Here is a 12,276-nt window from a genome sequence, read left to right as displayed (position 1 = left end):
AGCGTTTAGGCCCTTGGTACGTAAAAAGGATTTAATGTCTATTATTTAAGGATGTGGGAGGAATGCAGTTTATGCTTAAGCAATTAAAAATTTCATCTCTGACTGTAAATATTTGTATATTGGCTTGTTTATTTATTAGAAACGTATCTTTTTTGCTTGTAGTTAGTTACTATTAGCTTTACATGTGTCCCCAGTTAGTGCCAAGAGATGATGTGATGATGATATAAAAAATAAAAAAATAAAAAATGAAAATAGACATGTGGTGTTGGTGGTAGAGGGAAAAAAAGTGTGGAGCTGGTAGGTGTATGTAGCTTCGCATATTCACGATAGATATGAACTTAAAAATTACAAATAAACTGTGATGAAGGGAAATGTCAATGAAAGGTCGATGTGCGGTTGATGTAGGGTCGACGCGGGTTCATATAGGATCCATCTGGGGCGGATGTAGGGTCGATATGGGTTATAAAGTCAAATAAAAAAAGGAAAATAAATAAATTGTGAAGGAGCGGGGGGAATGGGGTAAGTAAAACATTGTCTTCCTTTGTCGAGAATTTTTTTTGTATTATTTCCTGCTTAAAAAAAGCTACAATGAGGGACAAAAGTGTTGACACACTTCCGTAAAATGGCCGCTTTTTGCATAGTGGATATACTTATCCCCTTCCCCTGTCTACCCCAACCCCTTTCCCCCAAAATCAATGTTGAATTTTGGACCCTCAAGTCTTTTTTTTTACTTCAGACAACATTGATTCGGGGGGTCGGGGGATTTACGGCGTTTAAAAGAAATGAAATAATAAATGAATTAAATGTTTGTTAAAAGCACCCGTTTTAAACAATTGTGTCAACTACTTTTGTCCCTGATTGTCTGAAATATGTATTTGTGTTTTCCGGCTAGATTTTTGACGCTGCTGAATTTTTGGGCGATGACGTTACAGTATGGGCCAAATTGTTTGTTTTTAAACATCAATTTATAGAGTTTCGTCCTGATTTGTAGTATACGCAGAGTAAAATGTACGAAGCGTATGTCATTACTTAATCTTGTACTCTCGCGCGCGTTCCTGATACCCTGCCGGGTCGAGACAAAATGATTTGTGTTGTGATCAATGCCGTTGCTGCGGATGTAATGTTTTCACAAGTATTATCAATAGTGCAAAAAGGATGGAAACATTAAGGTACAATGAAAATTGTTCCGGTAAAAGGTTAACTTAAGTGAATGAAGTACTGCAGAGTAACAGAGGGGACATGCAATATTTTTGACATTGACCTTTGCCATTAGTGAAAGGACGTGAACAATATACAGGTTATGAACCTCATAAATGATGGGCCAGCCGTTTGTGCTGTGCCCTATATATACATGTGTTTTTTATTTTTTTGAGACCTTTTCTAACCTAACTGATCCAAACCTTTAGCGTAGGTAGGCGTCGAACAGCTTAGACCAGGTTAGGAATGTACTTTTGTAATGATTTTACATGACCGCCTGCCACTTATTCATGATTGTTTATTGATGTTGGACGGACAACTATTTCATTTCCTAGCTCGTAATTCACAGAATGCCAAAGAAATTGTTTTCAAGATGGGCACACCAGTTTGTATCATCGCCAAAACAGCAATTGCTTTGGCCCAGAAGTTCACCTGATGACAAGCAAAGCGGGATAACACGTGATCGATGACGGCCGTGCGCTGGAAAATTTTCCTTTTTTATGCGCTAATTCCTCACAAAAGGCAAAAGAAGATTTCGCTATGTAGAAAGTGCTTCGCAATACCTATTCTTGGCGAGAAAAATTCCAGCGATGTGGTGCAAATAAGGAGTTTCAACGGTTAACCACGAGAATACATATCGACATTAAAAGGTCATAACAGACTAATGTTACTTTCCGTTTGCCGAAACGTGGTTAACCGTTGTAACACGAAGGAAGCAGTGTTTTTCCTCAGTTTGAGCTGTCGTTTTCTTTGAGAGTCAAATACCAGTTCACGTTTCAAAGCTCTCTTTTCATTTTCTCTGCCGACAATACGCAAAAACACAGGGTTTCGCTTGAGAAATGCAGTCGAAATACACAGACATATGCGCTTATGTCACGCTATTTGCGTTGCGTTATCATGTCACACAGGGTGTCAAGAGGTGGGATTGAAAGTAATTGTTTTCCTGTACACTTGCAATGTTTGCTACGCTGTCCTTAGTTTTTTATTGAATTGGCCATGAATTTACCTTCACTTTTCCGTAGTTTCGATATTGAACGCAGTGACGGCCGCTCCTCACTAACGCTCCATATTTCCGTGGCCGGCCAGTGACTATCCCCACTACGTGTCAATCCTTACCCTATCCGTGATTGTTTGGGCCTTAACAATAGGATAAAGTGAAGAACGAGAAATATCCACTTTATTAAAAATATTTTCAGTTACGCAGCCCCTTGAAATTCATCAAAAGTTGTACGTAGGCGCGAGTTTCAGCGTCAGTTTTTACCTTGTGAACCATATCGACGTTAATTCTGGATATCGCAGCCCTTTTATTACGTCATCGCGTAATTCGAATTGGCCCTATAATTCGGTCATGAATAAGTCTATGTCACCCCCACCACCAATAACATAACTATGTCATCGGTTACTTTAATTTCAGTTAAAATCAGTGTCATGCACGGCTCAACTTGTGTGCAGTAGCACAATTTTGCATTCAGACAATGAGGGACAAAAGTGTTGACACACTTCCGTAAAATGGCCGCTTTTTGCATAGTGGATATACTTATCCCCTTCCCCTGTCTACCCCTACCCCTTCCCCCCAAAATCAATGTTGAATTTTGGACCCTCAAGTCTTTTTTTTTACTTCAGACAACATTGATTCGGGGGGTCGGGGGATTTACGGCGTTTAAAAGAAATGAAATAATAAATGAATTAAATGTTTGTTAAAAGCACCCGTTTTAAACAATTGTGTCAACTACTTTTGTCCCTGATTGTCTGAAATATGTATTTGTGTTTTCCGGCTAGATTTTTGACGCTGCTGAATTTTTGGGCGATGACGTTACAGTATGGGCCAAATTGTTTGTTTTTAAACATCAATTTATAGAGTTTCGTCCTGATTTGTAGTATACGCAGAGTAAAATGTACGAAGCGTATGTCATTACTTAATCTTGTACTCTCGCGCGCGTTCCTGATACCCTGCCGGGTCGAGACAAAATGATTTGTGTTGTGATCAATGCCGTTGCTGCGGATGTAATGTTTTCACAAGTATTATCAATAGTGCAAAAAGGATGGAAACATTAAGGTACAATGAAAATTGTTCCGGTAAAAGGTTAACTTAAGTGAATGAAGTACTGCAGAGTAACAGAGGGGACATGCAATATTTTTGACATTGACCTTTGCCATTAGTGAAAGGACGTGAACAATATACAGGTTATGAACCTCATAAATGATGGGCCAGCCGTTTGTGCTGTGCCCTATATATACATGTGTTTTTTATTTTTTTGAGACCTTTTCTAACCTAACTGATCCAAACCTTTAGCGTAGGTAGGCGTCGAACAGCTTAGACCAGGTTAGGAATGTACTTTTGTAATGATTTTACATGACCGCCTGCCACTTATTCATGATTGTTTATTGATGTTGGACGGACAACTATTTCATTTCCTAGCTCGTAATTCACAGAATGCCAAAGAAATTGTTTTCAAGATGGGCACACCAGTTTGTATCATCGCCAAAACAGCAATTGCTTTGGCCCAGAAGTTCACCTGATGACAAGCAAAGCGGGATAACACGTGATCGATGACGGCCGTGCGCTGGAAAATTTTCCTTTTTTATGCGCTAATTCCTCACAAAAGGCAAAAGAAGATTTCGCTATGTAGAAAGTGCTTCGCAATACCTATTCTTGGCGAGAAAAATTCCAGCGATGTGGTGCAAATAAGGAGTTTCAACGGTTAACCACGAGAATACATATCGACATTAAAAGGTCATAACAGACTAATGTTACTTTCCGTTTGCCGAAACGTGGTTAACCGTTGTAACACGAAGGAAGCAGTGTTTTTCCTCAGTTTGAGCTGTCGTTTTCTTTGAGAGTCAAATACCAGTTCACGTTTCAAAGCTCTCTTTTCATTTTCTCTGCCGACAATACGCAAAAACACAGGGTTTCGCTTGAGAAATGCAGTCGAAATACACAGACATATGCGCTTATGTCACGCTATTTGCGTTGCGTTATCATGTCACACAGGGTGTCAAGAGGTGGGATTGAAAGTAATTGTTTTCCTGTACACTTGCAATGTTTGCTACGCTGTCCTTAGTTTTTTATTGAATTGGCCATGAATTTACCTTCACTTTTCCGTAGTTTCGATATTGAACGCAGTGACGGCCGCTCCTCACTAACGCTCCATATTTCCGTGGCCGGCCAGTGACTATCCCCACTACGTGTCAATCCTTACCCTATCCGTGATTGTTTGGGCCTTAACAATAGGATAAAGTGAAGAACGAGAAATATCCACTTTATTAAAAATATTTTCAGTTACGCAGCCCCTTGAAATTCATCAAAAGTTGTACGTAGGCGCGAGTTTCAGCGTCAGTTTTTACCTTGTGAACCATATCGACGTTAATTCTGGATATCGCAGCCCTTTTATTACGTCATCGCGTAATTCGAATTGGCCCTATAATTCGGTCATGAATAAGTCTATGTCACCCCCACCACCAATAACATAACTATGTCATCGGTTACTTTAATTTCAGTTAAAATCAGTGTCATGCACGGCTCAACTTGTGTGCAGTAGCACAATTTTGCATTCAGACAATGAGGGACAAAAGTGTTGACACACTTCCGTAAAATGGCCGCTTTTTGCATAGTGGATATACTTATCCCCTTCCCCTGTCTACCCCTACCCCTTCCCCCCAAAATCAATGTTGAATTTTGGACCCTCAAGTCTTTTTTTTAACTTCAGACAACATTGATTCGGGGGGTCGGGGGATTTACGGCGTTTAAAAGAAATGAAATAATAAATGAATTAAATGTTTGTTAAAAGCACCCGTTTTAAACAATTGTGTCAACTACTTTTGTCCCTGATTGTCTGAAATATGTATTTGTGTTTTCCGGCTAGATTTTTGACGCTGCTGAATTTTTGGGCGATGACGTTACAGTATGGGCCAAATTGTTTGTTTTTAAACATCAATTTATAGAGTTTCGTCCTGATTTGTAGTATACGCAGAGTAAAATGTACGAAGCGTATGTCATTACTTAATCTTGTACTCCCGCGCGCGTTCCTGATACCCTGCCGGGTCGAGACAAAATGATTTGTGTTGTGATCAATGCCGTTGCTGCGGATGTAATGTTTTCACAAGTATTATCAATAGTGCAAAAAGGATGGAAACATTAAGGTACAATGAAAATTGTTCCGGTAAAAGGTTAACTTAAGTGAATGAAGTACTGCAGAGTAACAGAGGGGACATGCAATATTTTTGACATTGACCTTTGCCATTAGTGAAAGGACGTGAACAATATACAGGTTATGAACCTCATAAATGATGGGCCAGCCGTTTGTGCTGTGCCCTATATATACATGTGTTTTTTATTTTTTTGAGACCTTTTCTAACCTAACTGATCCAAACCTTTAGCGTAGGTAGGCGTCGAACAGCTTAGACCAGGTTAGGAATGTACTTTTGTAATGATTTTACATGACCGCCTGCCACTTATTCATGATTGTTTATTGATGTTGGACGGACAACTATTTCATTTCCTAGCTCGTAATTCACAGAATGCCAAAGAAATTGTTTTCAAGATGGGCACACCAGTTTGTATCATCGCCAAAACAGCAATTGCTTTGGCCCAGAAGTTCACCTGATGACAAGCAAAGCGGGATAACACGTGATCGATGACGGCCGTGCGCTGGAAAATTTTCCTTTTTTATGCGCTAATTCCTCACAAAAGGCAAAAGAAGATTTCACTATGTAGAAAGTGCTTCGCAATACCTATTCTTGGCGAGAAAAATTCCAGCGATGTGGTGCAAATAAGGAGTTTCAACGGTTAACCACGAGAATACATATCGACATTAAAAGGTCATAACAGACTAATGTTACTTTCCGTTTGCCGAAACGTGGTTAACCGTTGTAACACGAAGGAAGCAGTGTTTTTCCTCAGTTTGAGCTGTCGTTTTCTTTGAGAGTCAAATACCAGTTCACGTTTCAAAGCTCTCTTTTCATTTTCTCTGCCGACAATACGCAAAAACACAGGGTTTCGCTTGAGAAATGCAGTCGAAATACACAGACATATGCGCTTATGTCACGCTATTTGCGTTGCGTTATCATGTCACACAGGGTGTCAAGAGGTGGGATTGAAAGTAATTGTTTTCCTGTACACTTGCAATGTTTGCTACGCTGTCCTTAGTTTTTTATTGAATTGGCCATGAATTTACCTTCACTTTTCCGTAGTTTCGATATTGAACGCAGTGACGGCCGCTCCTCACTAACGCTCCATATTTCCGTGGCCGGCCAGTGACTATCCCCACTACGTGTCAATCCTTACCCTATCCGTGATTGTTTGGGCCTTAACAATAGGATAAAGTGAAGAACGAGAAATATCCACTTTATTAAAAATATTTTCAGTTACGCAGCCCCTTGAAATTCATCAAAAGTTGTACGTAGGCGCGAGTTTCAGCGTCAGTTTTTACCTTGTGAACCATATCGACGTTAATTCTGGATATCGCAGCCCTTTTATTACGTCATCGCGTAATTCGAATTGGCCCTATAATTCGGTCATGAATAAGTCTATGTCACCCCCACCACCAATAACATAACTATGTCATCGGTTACTTTAATTTCAGTTAAAATCAGTGTCATGCACGGCTCAACTTGTGTGCAGTAGCACAATTTTGCATTCAGACAATGAGGGACAAAAGTGTTGACACACTTCCGTAAAATGGCCGCTTTTTGCATAGTGGATATACTTATCCCCTTCCCCTGTCTACCCCTACCCCTTCCCCCCAAAATCAATGTTGAATTTTGGACCCTCAAGTCTTTTTTTTAACTTCAGACAACATTGATTCGGGGGGTCGGGGGATTTACGGCGTTTAAAAGAAATGAAATAATAAATGAATTAAATGTTTGTTAAAAGCACCCGTTTTAAACAATTGTGTCAACTACTTTTGTCCCTGATTGTCTGAAATATGTATTTGTGTTTTCCGGCTAGATTTTTGACGCTGCTGAATTTTTGGGCGATGACGTTACAGTATGGGCCAAATTGTTTGTTTTTAAACATCAATTTATAGAGTTTCGTCCTGATTTGTAGTATACGCAGAGTAAAATGTACGAAGCGTATGTCATTACTTAATCTTGTACTCCCGCGCGCGTTCCTGATACCCTGCCGGGTCGAGACAAAATGATTTGTGTTGTGATCAATGCCGTTGCTGCGGATGTAATGTTTTCACAAGTATTATCAATAGTGCAAAAAGGATGGAAACATTAAGGTACAATGAAAATTGTTCCGGTAAAAGGTTAACTTAAGTGAATGAAGTACTGCAGAGTAACAGAGGGGACATGCAATATTTTTGACATTGACCTTTGCCATTAGTGAAAGGACGTGAACAATATACAGGTTATGAACCTCATAAATGATGGGCCAGCCGTTTGTGCTGTGCCCTATATATACATGTGTTTTTTATTTTTTTGAGACCTTTTCTAACCTAACTGATCCAAACCTTTAGCGTAGGTAGGCGTCGAACAGCTTAGACCAGGTTAGGAATGTACTTTTGTAATGATTTTACATGACCGCCTGCCACTTATTCATGATTGTTTATTGATGTTGGACGGACAACTATTTCATTTCCTAGCTCGTAATTCACAGAATGCCAAAGAAATTGTTTTCAAGATGGGCACACCAGTTTGTATCATCGCCAAAACAGCAATTGCTTTGGCCCAGAAGTTCACCTGATGACAAGCAAAGCGGGATAACACGTGATCGATGACGGCCGTGCGCTGGAAAATTTTCCTTTTTTATGCGCTAATTCCTCACAAAAGGCAAAAGAAGATTTCGCTATGTAGAAAGTGCTTCGCAATACCTATTCTTGGCGAGAAAAATTCCAGCGATGTGGTGCAAATAAGGAGTTTCAACGGTTAACCACGAGAATACATATCGACATTAAAAGGTCATAACAGACTAATGTTACTTTCCGTTTGCCGAAACGTGGTTAACCGTTGTAACACGAAGGAAGCAGTGTTTTTCCTCAGTTTGAGCTGTCGTTTTCTTTGAGAGTCAAATACCAGTTCACGTTTCAAAGCTCTCTTTTCATTTTCTCTGCCGACAATACGCAAAAACACAGGGTTTCGCTTGAGAAATGCAGTCGAAATACACAGACATATGCGCTTATGTCACGCTATTTGCGTTGCGTTATCATGTCACACAGGGTGTCAAGAGGTGGGATTGAAAGTAATTGTTTTCCTGTACACTTGCAATGTTTGCTACGCTGTCCTTAGTTTTTTATTGAATTGGCCATGAATTTACCTTCACTTTTCCGTAGTTTCGATATTGAACGCAGTGACGGCCGCTCCTCACTAACGCTCCATATTTCCGTGGCCGGCCAGTGACTATCCCCACTACGTGTCAATCCTTACCCTATCCGTGATTGTTTGGGCCTTAACAATAGGATAAAGTGAAGAACGAGAAATATCCACTTTATTAAAAATATTTTCAGTTACGCAGCCCCTTGAAATTCATCAAAAGTTGTACGTAGGCGCGAGTTTCAGCGTCAGTTTTTACCTTGTGAACCATATCGACGTTAATTCTGGATATCGCAGCCCTTTTATTACGTCATCGCGTAATTCGAATTGGCCCTATAATTCGGTCATGAATAAGTCTATGTCACCCCCACCACCAATAACATAACTATGTCATCGGTTACTTTAATTTCAGTTAAAATCAGTGTCATGCACGGCTCAACTTGTGTGCAGTAGCACAATTTTGCATTCAGACAATGAGGGACAAAAGTGTTGACACACTTCCGTAAAATGGCCGCTTTTTGCATAGTGGATATACTTATCCCCTTCCCCTGTCTACCCCTACCCCTTCCCCCCAAAATCAATGTTGAATTTTGGACCCTCAAGTCTTTTTTTTAACTTCAGACAACATTGATTCGGGGGGTCGGGGGATTTACGGCGTTTAAAAGAAATGAAATAATAAATGAATTAAATGTTTGTTAAAAGCACCCGTTTTAAACAATTGTGTCAACTACTTTTGTCCCTGATTGTCTGAAATATGTATTTGTGTTTTCCGGCTAGATTTTTGACGCTGCTGAATTTTTGGGCGATGACGTTACAGTATGGGCCAAATTGTTTGTTTTTAAACATCAATTTATAGAGTTTCGTCCTGATTTGTAGTATACGCAGAGTAAAATGTACGAAGCGTATGTCATTACTTAATCTTGTACTCCCGCGCGCGTTCCTGATACCCTGCCGGGTCGAGACAAAATGATTTGTGTTGTGATCAATGCCGTTGCTGCGGATGTAATGTTTTCACAAGTATTATCAATAGTGCAAAAAGGATGGAAACATTAAGGTACAATGAAAATTGTTCCGGTAAAAGGTTAACTTAAGTGAATGAAGTACTGCAGAGTAACAGAGGGGACATGCAATATTTTTGACATTGACCTTTGCCATTAGTGAAAGGACGTGAACAATATACAGGTTATGAACCTCATAAATGATGGGCCAGCCGTTTGTGCTGTGCCCTATATATACATGTGTTTTTTATTTTTTTGAGACCTTTTCTAACCTAACTGATCCAAACCTTTAGCGTAGGTAGGCGTCGAACAGCTTAGACCAGGTTAGGAATGTACTTTTGTAATGATTTTACATGACCGCCTGCCACTTATTCATGATTGTTTATTGATGTTGGACGGACAACTATTTCATTTCCTAGCTCGTAATTCACAGAATGCCAAAGAAATTGTTTTCAAGATGGGCACACCAGTTTGTATCATCGCCAAAACAGCAATTGCTTTGGCCCAGAAGTTCACCTGATGACAAGCAAAGCGGGATAACACGTGATCGATGACGGCCGTGCGCTGGAAAATTTTCCTTTTTTATGCGCTAATTCCTCACAAAAGGCAAAAGAAGATTTCGCTATGTAGAAAGTGCTTCGCAATACCTATTCTTGGCGAGAAAAATTCCAGCGATGTGGTGCAAATAAGGAGTTTCAACGGTTAACCACGAGAATACATATCGACATTAAAAGGTCATAACAGACTAATGTTACTTTCCGTTTGCCGAAACGTGGTTAACCGTTGTAACACGAAGGAAGCAGTGTTTTTCCTCAGTTTGAGCTGTCGTTTTCTTTGAGAGTCAAATACCAGTTCACGTTTCAAAGCTCTCTTTTCATTTTCTCTGCCGACAATACGCAAAAACACAGGGTTTCGCTTGAGAAATGCAGTCGAAATACACAGACATATGCGCTTATGTCACGCTATTTGCGTTGCGTTATCATGTCACACAGGGTGTCAAGAGGTGGGATTGAAAGTAATTGTTTTCCTGTACACTTGCAATGTTTGCTACGCTGTCCTTAGTTTTTTATTGAATTGGCCATGAATTTACCTTCACTTTTCCGTAGTTTCGATATTGAACGCAGTGACGGCCGCTCCTCACTAACGCTCCATATTTCCGTGGCCGGCCAGTGACTATCCCCACTACGTGTCAATCCTTACCCTATCCGTGATTGTTTGGGCCTTAACAATAGGATAAAGTGAAGAACGAGAAATATCCACTTTATTAAAAATATTTTCAGTTACGCAGCCCCTTGAAATTCATCAAAAGTTGTACGTAGGCGCGAGTTTCAGCGTCAGTTTTTACCTTGTGAACCATATCGACGTTAATTCTGGATATCGCAGCCCTTTTATTACGTCATCGCGTAATTCGAATTGGCCCTATAATTCGGTCATGAATAAGTCTATGTCACCCCCACCACCAATAACATAACTATGTCATCGGTTACTTTAATTTCAGTTAAAATCAGTGTCATGCACGGCTCAACTTGTGTGCAGTAGCACAATTTTGCATTCAGACAATGAGGGACAAAAGTGTTGACACACTTCCGTAAAATGGCCGCTTTTTGCATAGTGGATATACTTATCCCCTTCCCCTGTCTACCCCTACCCCTTCCCCCCAAAATCAATGTTGAATTTTGGACCCTCAAGTCTTTTTTTTAACTTCAGACAACATTGATTCGGGGGGTCGGGGGATTTACGGCGTTTAAAAGAAATGAAATAATAAATGAATTAAATGTTTGTTAAAAGCACCCGTTTTAAACAATTGTGTCAACTACTTTTGTCCCTGATTGTCTGAAATATGTATTTGTGTTTTCCGGCTAGATTTTTGACGCTGCTGAATTTTTGGGCGATGACGTTACAGTATGGGCCAAATTGTTTGTTTTTAAACATCAATTTATAGAGTTTCGTCCTGATTTGTAGTATACGCAGAGTAAAATGTACGAAGCGTATGTCATTACTTAATCTTGTACTCCCGCGCGCGTTCCTGATACCCTGCCGGGTCGAGACAAAATGATTTGTGTTGTGATCAATGCCGTTGCTGCGGATGTAATGTTTTCACAAGTATTATCAATAGTGCAAAAAGGATGGAAACATTAAGGTACAATGAAAATTGTTCCGGTAAAAGGTTAACTTAAGTGAATGAAGTACTTGCAGAGTAACAGAGGGGACATGCAATATTTTTGACATTGACCTTTGCCATTAGTGAAAGGACGTGAACAATATACAGGTTATGAACCTCATAAATGATGGGCCAGCCGTTTGTGCTGTGCCCTATATATACATGTGTTTTTTATTTTTTTGAGACCTTTTCTAACCTAACTGATCCAAACCTTTAGCGTAGGTAGGCGTCGAACAGCTTAGACCAGGTTAGGAATGTACTTTTGTAATGATTTTACATGACCGCCTGCCACTTATTCATGATTGTTTATTGATGTTGGACGGACAACTATTTCATTTCCTAGCTCGTAATTCACAGAATGCCAAAGAAATTGTTTCAAGATGGGCACACCAGTTTGTATCATCGCCAAAACAGCAATTGCTTTGGCCCAGAAGTTCACCTGATGACAAGCAAAGCGGGATAACACGTGATCGATGACGGCCGTGCGCTGGAAAATTTTCCTTTTTTATGCGCTAATTCCTCACAAAAGGCAAAAGAAGATTTCGCTATGTAGAAAGTGCTTCGCAATACCTATTCTTGGCGAGAAAAATTCCAGCGATGTGGTGCAAATAAGGAGTTTCAACGGTTAACCACGAGAATACATATCGACATTAAAAGGTCATAACA

This window comes from Porites lutea, chromosome 1, assembly GCF_958299795.1.
Source record: "Porites lutea chromosome 1, jaPorLute2.1, whole genome shotgun sequence".
Classification (NCBI taxonomy): Eukaryota; Metazoa; Cnidaria; class Anthozoa; order Scleractinia; family Poritidae; genus Porites; species Porites lutea.
Note: the sequence above shows the minus strand (reverse complement) of the source record.